The sequence below is a fragment of the Trachemys scripta genome, chromosome 13 (genome assembly GCF_013100865.1).
Source record: "Trachemys scripta elegans isolate TJP31775 chromosome 13, CAS_Tse_1.0, whole genome shotgun sequence".
In the NCBI taxonomy this organism is placed as follows: domain Eukaryota; kingdom Metazoa; phylum Chordata; order Testudines; family Emydidae; genus Trachemys; species Trachemys scripta.
Genome location: NC_048310.1, coordinates 7,198,666 through 7,213,738, shown reverse-complemented (window position 1 = coordinate 7,213,738; position 15,073 = coordinate 7,198,666). Strand labels below are relative to the sequence as shown.

Below are 15,073 nucleotides of genomic sequence, written 5' to 3'. Positions count from 1 at the left end.
TGTCTTTCTGTAGATGCCCACCATAGATGCAAAGAGCTGCTCTGTTGAGAGCTGCCTCTTAGACAGTGAGGGAAGTGGAGCTGTGAAGAAAAGGCGCTATAGCCAGAAAAGAGGCAGCAAACCAGCTAGTCTTTTGAGTGTCTCCACTACCTACTCTAGAAGAGCAGCAGCACACTGTAGCTGGAAACTGGTGTTCTCCTGGTGCAGTGAAAATAACTTCCCAGTCAACAGCAGTGATGTCCAAGAATACTAATGGTGGGAACGCTCAGGAGAGCTGTCATTTTTCCTTGCTTCTTGGAAATTAAAGACTTTCTTCCAGTTAATAGAATGGGTTTACCACTGGGCTCAATACACATGTTTTTTGGTGACAATGTGATCCTAGTTTAATTTAAAATAATGCTCAGAAACCTACAGGCTGCATTATCCCACAGGAAGGAATTACACAGTTTTAAAACAAATGTTAATTTATTTTTTGGCAGCATATGGAAAACTCAATATTCATGGGCTGTGTCCCCTGCCTCCATTCAAATGGCTACTATTCAGCATAATCCTGTCTATTTCCTCAGTTTGGTTCATTTAATTTGCAGACTCTGGGTAACCCTTTCATGTTTCTCCAAAACAGGATCTAGATTAAAAATAACCCAAACCCTTGTCCATATATTTTAGCTCTTACAAGCTAAAATCTAAACAATGTATGAATTTAATGAACAGAGAATAGTGCTGTCAGCATTTTAGCTAGCCACAAAAGGCCACAATGTTTACCTAAATAATCATTCCAGGATTTTATTATATTTAAGGGGCTATGGAAAAACATCTCACTGTCTGCACTGAACGTGGGAGATGACTCATATCTGGAGAGGAAAATCTAAAACCCAGATGAATATCATTCAGCTGTTTTCAAGAAAAAACCATATGTTCAAACACTAGAACCTAAATAATTGAAGTTTTTCTTACCAAATATTTTGGGCTATCAGCACTAAGTTTTGTGTTACCACCATAAAACTACATAGCTTACTCACTTTACAGACAGCTGCCACAGGTTTGCTTGTTTTTTTAAAAAGTTAAAACATATTTGTACTGAATAATTTATTCAAAAGGAGCTGCTGTACTAGATGTATTGTAGATCAGATCCTGGCACTCTTACGAAGTGTGAGAACAGTCACATGCTAAACTAGACAGGTGCTATTCCTTTAAAAGTATACTTCTTATGGACCCATAGCTAAAGCTATAATGTGGTAGGCAGAAAAGGAGGGGGGAAGGGAAACCTCTGACAACAAAACTGAACTGTGTAGCAAGGACAAGGAAGGCTTCAAGAGTCCTCTCTTATTAGTTACAGATACTGCAGCTACAGAGGAAACATTTATTTTTACTTTATTAAAAATACTCTTCAAAAGTTGGTTTAAGCAAAAATGTCCTCTATAAAAGCACAAAATACCTGGGCAGTAATCTTGCATGCCCACCTTTTGTACAGGGTGTGTGTGTGGCAGGGAGTACGCTATTCAGACTGTTTAGGCACACAGTTGCATGTGTAGGCAGGCACCAAGCCTGCAAAGAAGTGAAAGTGTGGCCATTACCTTCATGAACTGTGAAGTAACTCCCTACTGCAGGGGTCGGCAAAGTTTGACACGCAGCTCGCCAGGGTAAGCACCCTGGCAGGCCGGGCCAGTTTATTTACCTGCTGATGCGGCAGGTTCGGCCGATCGCGGCCCCCACTGGCCACGGTTTGTCATCCCGGGCCAGTGGGGGCGGCGGGAAGCCGCGGCCAGCACATCCCTCGCCTGCGCCGCTTCTTGCCACCCCCGTTGGCCCGGCACGGCAAACCGCGGCAAGTGGGGGCCGCGTTCGGCCGAACCTTCCACGTCAGCAGGTAAATAAACTGGCCTGGCCCGCCAGGGTGCTCTCCCTGGCGAGCCGCGTGCCGAACACTGCCGACCCCTGCCCTACTGCCTTATACTGCACAGTGTATGAAGTTAAGCATATGCAGGATTGAGGCCTCAATCTGAACATATAATTACTATATTTGTGTACACAAACGGGGTAATTGTACGCATAACTGCATCTAATTAGCTATTCGTACACAAATGTGGGAATACATGTAAATTACGCATACAACTAGATGCCTGATTTGCCTAAAAATCAGGCCCAATGTTTTGTCTTCGTTTTCAAGTTAGAAGACAAACAGTAATTTTCTCTAATCAGAGTAAAATTCTGATTTTCAGAAGTGTGTTCATGAAATTACTGACTGGATGCATAAATGCTCAGTTGCAAACAGTTTCAGTACCTGAATATTTTTGCACATACAGTTAAAGAAACAGGCTTTTCATGTCTAATCACACATTCCAAACCACTGAAAAATAGCTTTTAGCATAATCTACAAGAGAGCAGATATGTAAAACTTTGTTTGTAAATTAAATATAACACTTTTTGGAGAAGCAATGTGCCCACACTCCAAACCACACTTTACTTTCAGTCTGCTTCTAACTGACCAAGAGATTGTTTTATTTAATGTCCTTACTCGATCTGCCTCTGAACATTAGGAGTTCTAGGCTTTGGGTTTTTTTAAAAAGGGACAGGTCTATCCTACAGAGAGAATGCTCCTTGGCAAGAATCTTTAATTCAGCAAGAAATAAAACGTAACTAGTTGACTATAAATCGTAGTTCAAAAAGTTTTATAACTTGGTGTATAAAACAATCCAAAGAGAGCCATTTTCTATGGAAAAATATGTACAAGCTTAGCTGTACTAGGAGTTAGCCTCTCTCTCTGCCCACAACACACATAAATTGTACTAAAATGCAGGCCATGCTAAAATCCCACCACCTCCCAAAGAGGAAAAACCTAATGCAACTGAAGATGCCAAATTTCTAGTTACACCTAAAACAGATATGTGCTGTCAGCTGAATAAAGGCATCTGAATAAAGACACACCCCACCCTGACACATTTTGGAAGGAACCCATCCACAGAAGAGCACTGTAAACTAAATTTATGTTCCCCCTGCAACTGGGAGTCTTGTTTTGAGCCTTGATTTTCTTCTGGGTTTTAAGAAATAGCCTCAATTCAGAAGGCCAGATTCTTACACCTTTAGCCACGATGAATAGAGTGGCCACATTTAAAAACAGTGAAACACTTGGAAAAATAAGAATGCTATTCCACCTGCATACAGGGATTAGAATCTGGCCCAACATAATCAAACTACATCAGCTCTATGAGAATGGAATTATTAGTAGAAAGTCCTATTCGAAAGCATCCACAAATATTATTTGAAATAACTTATGTTGCCTGATATCCGTAACTTACATTAAAAGTTTCTCCTCTGATCCAAAACCATGATTACGTCAATATACGTCCCAGGTTCTACATTCATTCAGATAAATGGGGAACTAGCATATAAGGTTAATTTGGTTTTCCCATACAAAATTATTCGAGTTCCATTATCTGAAACAAAAACATGAATGTGTCCAATCAGGTCTGAAAAGGGTGTGCAGATTCAAGTTCTAAGATTAGAACTTGACTGAATCCACCAGATCAGGATCTTTTTATTTTATTTATATTTTTATTTACAACATGTTCAAAACATGAATTTGTGGTCTGCAGTACATAGCCATGTTAATGTACAAGGGGCCACGTCAGTGAGATTCCAATGCAGCAGCTGCTGGGACAGCATGCCTTGGCTTGTAGTGCTATCTGGTGATAAAAGACCAAAGTATTAAGAGCAGATGGCAGCCTGTTCAAATCTTTACTGAATGATTTCTGCAGCTCTGAACACGTTAAAATCGTATAGTTCTGAAACAAAATGGAGCAAGAGCACGTATTTCAAACTCACCAACAGAAAAATTATTCAAGCTAATCTTTTCAGGTTAAACACCAGATTTGTGGGACCAACCTACAAAAACTCCAAGTTTTTGTTCATATTAAAACATTGTTCATATTATTTATTATTGATCACGTTTACTACGGTAGTCCCTAAGGGCCAGTGAAGATTGGGGCTCCATTATGCAAGGCACTGCACAAACACAGTAGTAGATGGTCCCTGCCCCAAAGGGGTTACAATCTCAATAGACAAGACAGACAACTGTGGGAATGGGTATAACACACAAGCAGAATGAATGTGATGGCAACAAATATGTTAGTGCCACAATTTTTGGGGCATGGAGGGATGGGGCTAGTTAGAAGTGGATATGTTAAAAGACAAATGGAAGGGAAGGGAGATGAGGGGATCCTGGCAAGGGAGAAGAGAGTCAGAGAGGCAGGTGTAAAATGAAGCCCAAGCAAAGAGTGTCTGCGGGGCGTAGAGGGAGAAGGTTGGAACAAAACAGCCCATCAGTACAGGGCGGAGGAAGTCCAGACAAAACTAGGAAGTTTTCGGAATGTTTAGAGGTCCCTGCTTTGGCTGCTCCTGTTCCTACTGGCTGGAGTCTCTGCAGATTTATCCAGTCCACATGGTGGGGTAGAGGAAAGGGAAGGCATCACATAGGCCCTTGTGCCCCTGTAGCTGATGGATGTGGTTTTTGATTGGAACACCAAGCTGAAAAAGGACCCTGGCGGCTCAGGTCAGACTCCCTGCCTGCCTTGGCTCCGCACAGCTCCCGGAAACAGCAGCATGTCCCCGTTCCAGCTACTAGGCATGGGGGCAGCCAGGGGGCTCTGTGCACTGCCCCCACCCTAGTTCCCATTGGCCAGGAACTGTGGCCAATGGGAGCTATGGGGACAATGCCTGTGGACAGGGCGGTGCACAGACCCGCCTGGCCGTGCCTCCACTTAGGAGCCGGAGGGTAGACATGCCACTGCTTCGAGGAGCTGTCTGAGGTAAGCGCCGCCTGGAACCTGCACCCCCTCCTGTGACCCAACCCCCTGCTCCAGCTCTGATCCCTCTCCCGCCCTCCAAACCCCTCAATCTCAGCCCAGAGCCCCCTCCTGCACCCCAAACCCCTCATCCCCAGCCCCACCCCAGAGCCCTCACCCTCAGCCGGAACGCTCACCCCCCACCTCCGCATCCCAACCCACTGCTTCATCCTGGAGCCCCCCCTACCACCCTGAACTCCTTATTTTTGGCCCCACCCCACAACCCCAGCCAGAGCTCTCACCTCCTCCCACACCCCAACCCCCTGAGCCAGCTCAGTGAAAATGAGTGAGTGAGGGAGGGTGGGGAGAGTGAGTGAAAGGGAGGGGGGATGGAGTGAGCAAGGGCAGGGCCCCGGAGAAGGGGTGTGGCCTCGTAGGATGGGTGTGGCAGAGGATGGGGTAAGGGTGTTCAGTTTTGTATGAGTAGAATGCTGGCAATCCTCCTTATGGAGCATCTCCTCCACAGATCTGGGTCTGAGGGGTGTTGGGGAGACGAGTGGCTCTGGCTGGGCCTCCTTGAACCCCCTTCTTCCCCAGTGCAGCAGTACCTGCTTTGGCTGCTTCTGCTCCTACCAGCTAGAGTTTCTGAATTTGTCAACTTAAATTTTAAATCCTTAATTTTCAGTATTGCATGTGCATAAGTGCACATTTTTCTAAAACTTTAGGCCCCAACATTCTGATTTATGCTAATTTGTAAAAAAACAAAACAAAACAAAAAAAAACAAAAACCAAAACCAATACTGTGTTCAATAAATCATGACCGCACATTTTGGTTCCCAGTAGAGATACGGCAATAATTCAACTTTATTTTACCTGCTAATACTCAGCATTTGTAGGTCACCTTTTCAGTGCATTGTAGAACCATTAGATAATTAATCCTTACAACGGCTCTGTGATCCCGATATGAAAAAAAGAGATAAAGCTTATGGGGAAACTCAGATAGCGATTTGAACTGTATTGGTCAAAGCCACTGGGAATCCCTGGGAACTGGGATTAAAGTCGCAAGAGGTTGTCCTCTAACCACGAGACTATGCTGTGCCTTGAAGATAAGTGATGGCTACAATCACGTTTTAAATTCCAATCCTTTGCCCCCACCATGCCTTGCTAGCAAATACCAATAGGAAGGCTTCTACAAATTCTTTAATATCAACCTATTGAATGCCATTGTTTTGACTGAAGACAATAGGCTTTATTTATTTTAAACTCCCTCCACACACCAATTAATAACTATGTCATATCAAACCTGCTTTTATAACAAAATTGAATTGTTTCCATTCTTAGACCCATCTTCATTTGACTGTTTATAGGAAATTATTTCCCAAACACTTCATAAGCATTAGTTGCCAATCCTATCTCCATTTAAACTATACACACTGAATAATTCATCCACAGAGGCAGAAAACACAACAGAGGAATAATCCTTCTAGGGCATCGTTGTGCTTTATGCCACTTCCTTTCAGCTGTGTATATTAATGATGTAATTTCAGCAGGGTTATCCCTTCCAGTTCTGTTAAAAATAGCATGTGCATGATACACTGATGAAATGGATCCACTCTAGGCGGTGAGGTAATGCAATAAATCCATTGCTCTTTTACAGAGGCATAAAGAGCAAGTTAGAAAGGAAAATGAAGCATTGACTTTTCCGCTTAGCTCCCTTTTTTAATTTTTAAAACAAGTCCTGTAAAATTATTTTTATTCTAATCCAGGGGTTCTCAAAATGTAGGTTGGGACCCCAAAGTGGGTCACAACCCCATTTTAATGGGGTCACCAAAGGCTGGTGTTGGCCCTGGGCCCCAGCAAGTCTGAAGCCCAAGCCCAAGCCCAGGGCTAAGATTACATGACCCCCCACGCAGGGCAGAAGCCCTTGGGCTTCAGCTTTACCCACCCTCCCCTCACCTGGGGTGGAAAGGCTTGGGGGAGCTTGGTCTTCAGTCCCCCCCTCCTGGGGTAGTGTAGTAATTTTTATTGTCAGAAGGGGGTCACAGTGCCATGAAGTTTGAGAACCACTATTCTAGTCATATGCACTGTTAAACATAATTACATATTGAAAGATTTTCCAGCTAAGAGTTACCAACAGAGGGTGGAGTTTGGATACCTCAATGATTATTTTTTTCCTGCTTTCAAAAACATCTTTGAGTTTCTTGTAAGTTTAACCTTAACTCTGAACTCTCCACTTTAAATATAGTTGGTATTTATGTACTATAACATTAATATAATGATTTATTTTATACCCTGTAACTAATGAGATGTAAAGTCAACCTTAACTTCAAAGGGCTTTTTTGCATATGTCAGAGATGTGAGGCATTATCTCTATTTTACGGATGGGAAAACTGAAAACAAAGAAGTAAGTGACTGACTGACTAAGGTCATATTCAGGAAGTTCCTTCACACATCTAGGGTTAAAACTCAGACTGTCAGACTCGTGCCTGAACCACAAGACCATTTTTCCTTCTTTTATAGAGCTCCTTTAAAGAACAGCATTTACACTGGAGAAACTTCCAAAAATAAATTACATTTTTACATCCCATTCTCTTTCATGCATTATTTCCTGTGCTACATTTATAACTCAAAAGATACAGAAAAACATGTTACATTTGCACTTCGATTACTTGTAAATCTGAAAACGTTCCATAATTTTTGATCTTGTGCATTGAGACATCTGATATGCAAATCCCAGGAATGGCATCAGCTGGACCTTAGAATGCAACAGGACATTTTTAAAAAGTGAAAGCTTCCTTCTTGAAAAGCATTTGTCCTTCAACTGAATTTACAAGCTACCATTTGCAAGAGGTCTGACATTAGTGCAAGTTTGATTACACTGGTTGTTTCTTTCTCACAGTCCACCTGTTCCTTTTGCCAAATACTGAATGTGTGAAATCATGACCACTTCCATGGCAATAAACTACTGTCCAACACAAGATAAATTCACTTTAGAATTTAAAAGAAGGGGAGCAGAGTAGAGAAATATTTGCAGTAATAGCAGGGGAAGCAGAGAAAATTGGTGGCAAAGTAGACAGCTTTTTAGGAAGTGTTCTTATCTTTCCCCGCCACCCACCTCCTCATTTTTAAACCAGGCCAACACTGTCATGTCAGTATTCGTTACTGGAAATATTACATCGCCTCCTGCTGCTTATTTCACTATTTGAATCCATAATATACTGTTTGTGATTTCCAGTGTTGCCAAGTCTTGCAATTTTATCTCAAGTCTCATGATATTTGGTATTTTTCTTACACTCTCAGCTTTTGGGTTCACATGATGATGTGAGAATATCAGCTTTCATTTAAAAGAAAAGTTTCTAGCTTTATGTTTAGAGAGAAAAATTTGAAAATATGAACCCTAAATATGACACCAAAAATAGATAGATTAAAAAAAGCTCCAAAAGATTTTTATTTTTTTTAATCTTATTTTTCTGGGCCTGACTCATGAATGCTTGGAGGTGACAATACTGGATATCACAATGAAAATCCCTCTTACTTCAGGCAACACCCCAATTTCTATTTACTTGACTGTAAACAAAGAAGTATTTCTAAAACCAAATTATGTGTTGTGATTGATGGTCTGGACTTCTTGTCTCTAATTCACAACAATGGAAAATAAGAGGGATGGGGGGTGGGGTGGAGGGAATGTTTGGCTTTGAGAAAAATTCTATCTGCTATTTGAAAGAACAATATAGACAATGGCTGGGACAGAGACATGCAGGCTGGTCTGCGAAGTGTGGTCTCCAACCTTAGTCATTAAACCTTTGAAAGATGATGATTAATCATTTTTAAGGGTTTTTGTACCCTCAGTGCACCATCTCTTAGAGAAAGCAATGAGTTAAACCTTATAGTGTACATAAGTGTCTGTGTAGGTAACTGGAGAAAACTGGGGAAATAGGTTCAGCCGCCCTCGATCAAAGGAGCCACATCTGGACCTGCAAGCTGACACAGCTGCAGGAGCTTCATAAGAGATAACTCTGGATAGTGTCAGCATTTCATTGATAGCTACTCCCTTGCTGTGTCCAAATGGTTGGGGGGAGGAAATTGCATTCAAGGGACGTAAGCTACTGCTTTCTCTTGTTTTTCCTCTGTAGCTAAGCTGAAAATGCCTCATCTGATTCAGTTTATGAGAAATGTAAATCTAGACATGCTAAACAGTTTCTTTTGTTTTAATTCAGTTTTCTCCATTTTTAATAAATCCTGTATTTGTTATGACTACTGTTGTATGGGTCACTTCATGCAGACCTTCCCAGGAAAAGAACTTAATAAATTCTAAGGACATGTACTGAAGGGTAAAAAGCTTTTGGATTCTTGATCCCACCCCACACAGTTTCAGTAAAAGTGTCAGGACAAAAGAAAGTAACATCTCACAGGGACAAGATACTATCAGGCAGCAGTAGGCAGACAACCAGAGGCAAAGCAAAGGTGATGGGAGTTGGCAGTAATATTGGTAACACGAGTCCTGTATAGCACTTTTCAACTTTACACCAAATTTGTCATATAGATTTTATTTTTATAAAAATGGGTAGGAAAAGACATATTAGAAGACTGACATGGTTATATACAGTAGTTTTCATCACATGTAAGTATGAGTCCCACTAGAAATTTAGGTATCAGTGCAAGTTCCACTCAGTTTTGTGGACATAATCAATTTGAAAAACCATTGTCCATTTTACCCCTCTTTATTAAGTTAGAAGTAATATAGTGATCAATGCCATGACTCTGCCTGTAGCAACCACTGCATTAAACTGTTGTCTAAACATTCAAGAAAACTAAAGTCAGAATCAGAGGGGTAGCCGTGTTAGTCTGAATCTGTAAAAAGTAACAGGGGGTCCTGTGGCACCTTTGAGACTAACAGAAGTACTGGGAGCATAAGCTTTCGTGGGTAAGAACCTCACTTCTTCAGATGCAAGTAATGGAAATCTCCAGAGGCAGGTATATATCAGTGTGGAGATAACGAGGTTAGTTCAATCAGGGAGGGTGAGGTGCTCTGCTAGCAGTTGAGGTGTGAACACCAAGGGAGGAGAAACTGTTTCTGTAGTTGGATAGCCATTCACAGTCTTTGTTTAATCCTGATCTGATGGTGTCAAATTTGCAAATGAACTGGAGCTCAGCAGTTTCTCTTTGGAGTCTGGTCCTGAAGTTTTTTTGCTGTAAGATGGCAACCTTTACATCTGCTATTGTGTGGCCAGGGAGGTTGAAGTGTTCTCCTACAGGTTTTTGTATATTGCCATTCCTGATATCTGACTTGTGTCCATTTATCCTCTTGCGTAGTGACTGTCCGGTTTGGCCAATGTACATAGCAGAGGGGCATTGCTGGCATATGATGGCATATATAACATTGGTGGACGTGCAGGTGAATGAGCCGGTGATGTTGTAGCTGATCTGGTTAGGTCCAGTGATGGTGTTGCTGGTGTAGATATGTGGGCAGAGTTGGCATCGAGGTTTGTTGCATGGGTTGGTTCCTGAGTTAGAGTTGTTATGGTGCGGTGCGTGGTTCTTGGCTATGTACATTGGCCAAACTGGACAGTCACTACGCAAGAGGATAAATGGCTATCCAACTACAGAAACAGTTTCTCCTCCCTTGGTGTTCACACCTCAACTGCTAGCAGAGCACCTCACCCTCCCTGATTGAACTAACCTCGTTATCTCCACACTGATATATACCTGCCTCTGGAGATTTCCATTACTTGCATCTGAAGAAGTGAGGTTCTTACCCACGAAAGCTTATGCTCCCAGTACTTCTGTTAGTCTCAAAGGTGCCACAGGACCCCCTGTTACTTTTTAAAGTCAGAATGAAGATTCTGGCTGATGACAGTAATTTTGAATTAAAACTGACTTTTCTTAAGTGCTTTGCAATATAATCAGAAACTCATGTCACTGCTTCCAATAGCTGTGGCTGGAATGGTTGTTGATTTATATGACTGAGCAACTCTATATATTATTCTGTAACTGATACTTCAAAAATTTCATAGCCAGTGGCTGGTTGACAGTCTGTGATATAACAGAGTGAAAGAATAACTTTAGGGAGGAATATGCTTGCATATTTTGTCTTGCCACTTGTGTTTTTGAATAGCTGGGAAAAAGCCAAGAAGTGTAGTATTAAGGGTTCGTACATGATAGTATAGTTTGCCGTATCTGTCACAATCATTAAGACTTGCATGTGTGATTGTGCAATAGACATAAGTTTGATGAGGTATTTTATCCAGGCCTATTGAAATTTGCCTATGACAGACACACAATACTACTGAAGTTTTCATTAGTCATGTTGAGCCTGATTTTGATTATAATGTTTGAACCCTGAAATCGTTGAGGGTGCAGATGACTTGAGGGTGCCCAGCACTTTTCAGGATCAAGCCTTCCATCCACACTATCCCCTTCATTTGGTAGAAAGCAGGGTGGATAAAAATCAATGATTTAAAAAAAAAAATCAGATTTTTTCGATAAAATGCTTTTTGAGAAAACAAACCTATCTAAAGATAGTTTTAATTAAGATACATTGTACCTCAAAGATACCTCATCATGGAATAAGGATTATAAATTCTAATTCTATAGAATGAGAATATATTCATGTAATGTTTAAGAAAAGTTTTGTAAATGAGTTCCAATAGTTCATGGATTAGGGACCCAATCTTATGGGGTTCCAGGGGCTTCTGTATAGATTATTTAGGTTAATCTTTCTATCTACCCAATGGGACTCAGTGCTCAGTCTAGAACAGTGCTTCTCAAAGTTGGGCCACCGCTTGTTCAGGAAAAGCTCCTGGCAGTCCGAGCCGGTTTGTTTACCTGACGCGTCCGCAGGTTCGGCCAATCACGGCTCCTCCTTGGATTCAATAGCTAGAATTAACTGCAAAATACCTGATGCTCATACAACAGCTAGAATATTAGAGGGAGTAAAATAAGGTTGGAATGTAGTAATGTCTTCTGTGTGATCCAAATCCGGCTGACAGTTTTATTTATTCTGCTAGTTTTTGGAAAACAGAGCTCGACTTAATCAAAGGTGAAAACAAAATAAACTAAACAGATATAAACATCTGAATAATGATGTAGGGTTGGTACAGAAACTTGGTTAAACTTCAAAACGTTTCTGAAGTATTATAAAATGTAGCACTTAAGAATGTATTTAGGCTTACAGAGGTGGACCTCAAATCTTTGGAGATACAAAAGTCAACTATAAATATTTAATATAATTGTACAATTTATTTATTTAAAAATTAGCCATATTGCTGACACAGAGGTCTTGTGCCAATGTCAAGTTTGAATCCCAAACCAGAAGGATCTGAGAATGCTCTGTATCACTTTCCAATCCCTTCCCCTCTGGTAGACTAAATGAACAGCGACAAGCAGCTCTGGAGAAGACCTGTTGAGTTTTGCTTGCCAGAAGGAAGGTTTCTGAAACACATTTTTTTGTGGGGACAGGGTGGGCTGGGAGGCTGAATGGTAAGAAAATGATAGGGGAGCAGGAAAAGGGCAATATCAAGAATGCCCAAGGAAAATATACTCAGAAGCAAAATAAGATGACAGACGAAGGTTCTGGATAGCTCATCATACAACAGATTTCTGACAATCATACAATGAAACGTACTATCACATGACAATTTCTCTAAAGTAAACCTTGTTCATCTGAGACACAGCTGAAAATGACAATTTCTGTACTGTTCATTTTTAAATCAGCAAATTGTTAATCCACAAAATAGTGAGTGAACTGCTATAAGGAGATTCCTCATTACCTGGACATAATTTAAATAAATAAATAAATATATAAACCCACCACATTTTACATTTGCTACATATCAACTGAAGAAACTGGACAGCCTTATCGGGTGTGTCTACACTGCAGAGGGCAGCATGCCTCCCAACCAAGATAGAATGACTCGTGCTAGCTTGAGCTAGCACACTACAAATAGTCGTATGGATGTTGCAGTTCGAGAAGCAGCTCAGGCTCTCACGCCCACCCAGCCCCTTGGGTCCATATTCAGGTGGCTAGCCTGAGCCTCTGCTGGTGTTGCAACATCCACACTGCTACTGCTGGTGCGCTAGCTCAAACTGAGCTAGCATGAGTCTGCCTAACCAAGCTGGGAGAGGACTGCCAGCTGCAGTGTAGACATACCCATTACACCTCTACCCCGATAGAACGCTGTCCTCGGGGGCCAAAAAATCTTACCGCGTTATAGGTGAAACCGCGTTATATCGAATTTGCTTTGATCCGCTGGAGCGCTGCTTTACCGTGTTATAGCCGAATTCGTGTTCTATCGGCTCGCGTTATATCGGGGTAGAGGTGTATTTCAACATAGCCATTTAACAATTCAGAATCTTAAGATGGAAGTGGTTTTAAATGTTAACAGTCTCAAAACTGCCTTTTTCAGCAGAAACTGATAAGGTAGTTTGTATATACTTATTTTTAAATCCAATGTACTAGTTCACTGATGACATATGCTGCTCTGAAAACTTGTTTTACCTTCTCTCAAAGGAACAGTGTCTGACAGCTGAACGATCACTGAATTCAGAGACAGAATTGTTACTGTTTATTTTTTGTTGATGTTATGATACTATGTGAATCTTACTAGATATTACTAAAATAGTATTTTTTCTTGTTGAGTATGGCTTAATTACATAGTCACAGACACCACATCTCTTTCATCAGTTTTTTTCTAATCAGCAGCCCGTTCCCACCTGACTCATAAATATTAGAAGTTGGAACATCACTGAGTCCCAATTATCCTACTTCCTTTTCCCAAACATAGAAATCCTTCCTGCTACCACCAAACAAGCCCCAACTCCTCCTTAGCTTCCCCAAGAATTTCTATCACCTCCTCACACAAATCTTGATTTCCAATAACACTGAATTCCCTGCAGCTTTCCAACTATCACTCAAACTCTCCAAGCAGTTCCACATCTACTTTCAAACTCTTGTAAATTCTTCAACCCCTCCCAGTGATAATAAGAATTTTGCCTTGAATATCTATAAAAGATTGAAAATAATCCTATTTATTTGGCAGCCATAAACAGATCAGGAATGAAGCAGTAATGGATACTTAAGGGTGCTCAGAGAACCTAAAATGAGATACAATGATGACCCACATTACTTCCAGTGTTATTCTGAACACACTTATCTCCTGAAATTACATTTTCAGTCATGAGTGCATCCAATGGAAACAATGACTTATTCCCTAATACAACCCACAACAAGATGGAGCATAATTACATGCCAATTTATGCCTCCTACTGCTTCCCACCCTCAAATTAACAGTGGAATTTCACTCATTTTGATTTCCAATATACTGGAAGTAGAATAAAGTTGCTTGTCAGCTACAAAGAGTTTTCTAATCGGTTTTATGTAACATGATAAAACTGTACACAAGGGAGTGAACACACAGGTAATTCTACAGAAGTATACAGTACCCAGTATACAGTACCCAAAGATGTTAACTCCGAACCAGAAGCTATGCTATCAGGGCAAATCTTCCATAAGGAGCCCCTGCACAATGCAGACAAAGCAGCCCATGTGCACAACACACATTCTCAGAATTACCAACAGCTGGACTCAACTACATAGTACATGGGTGCTGCTTGGGTTCAAAGGCCACAGCATGCCACCTGGACTCGCACAGTTATTCTGATGTTATTCCACCTTGCGACAGAGTCCCAATTCATGCTGCACATGTGCGAGTTACTTTCTCTGGGTCCATCAACTTGGCTCAACCACACTGTTGAGTTCTTACCCTAACTTTTTTTTGGGAGGTAGGGGGGTAATATTGTTTCCCCAAAAGGCAGTGGATGCCACAAACTAACTGAGATCAATCCTGAGGCGGTAATATCCGTTTGGGTATGATCAGAACAATAGTCTGAGCCCATGTGTGCGCACCAAAAAAAAAAAAAAAAATGCTGTCACATGATTTTTTTTAAAAGGGGAACTGTATTTCAATAACCAACTCAAATTTCAACCACTAACTCTTGCCAAACCCAGAAGTTAATAAAAGTAAGCATGTGTATTTTACAGCACTTAGAAGAAAAAAAAACAGTTGTTAAAACAGTAAGCTGGTCTCATTCTTAGCTACACCAATGCTAATATTCCACTTTAATAACAGAGAAAGAAAATAATGGAAAACATAGTGCATCAAAAATATGGAAATAGAAACAATTTTGCTTCAGTAAGTACCTAGACCTAATAAAATTACATCTCTACCTCGATATAACGTGACCCGATAAAACATGAATTCAGATATAACACGGTAAAGCAGTGCTCCGGGGGG

At 41.1% G+C, this 15,073-nt stretch overlaps 1 protein-coding gene across 1 annotated transcript in view; it reads right to left on the bottom strand.

The window, feature by feature from the left end:
• ZCCHC14 (zinc finger CCHC-type containing 14) overlaps positions 1 to 15,073 on the bottom strand; it is an 89,582-nt gene that overhangs the window by 44,537 nt on the left and 29,972 nt on the right. The gene's annotated exons all lie outside the window — the stretch shown is intronic.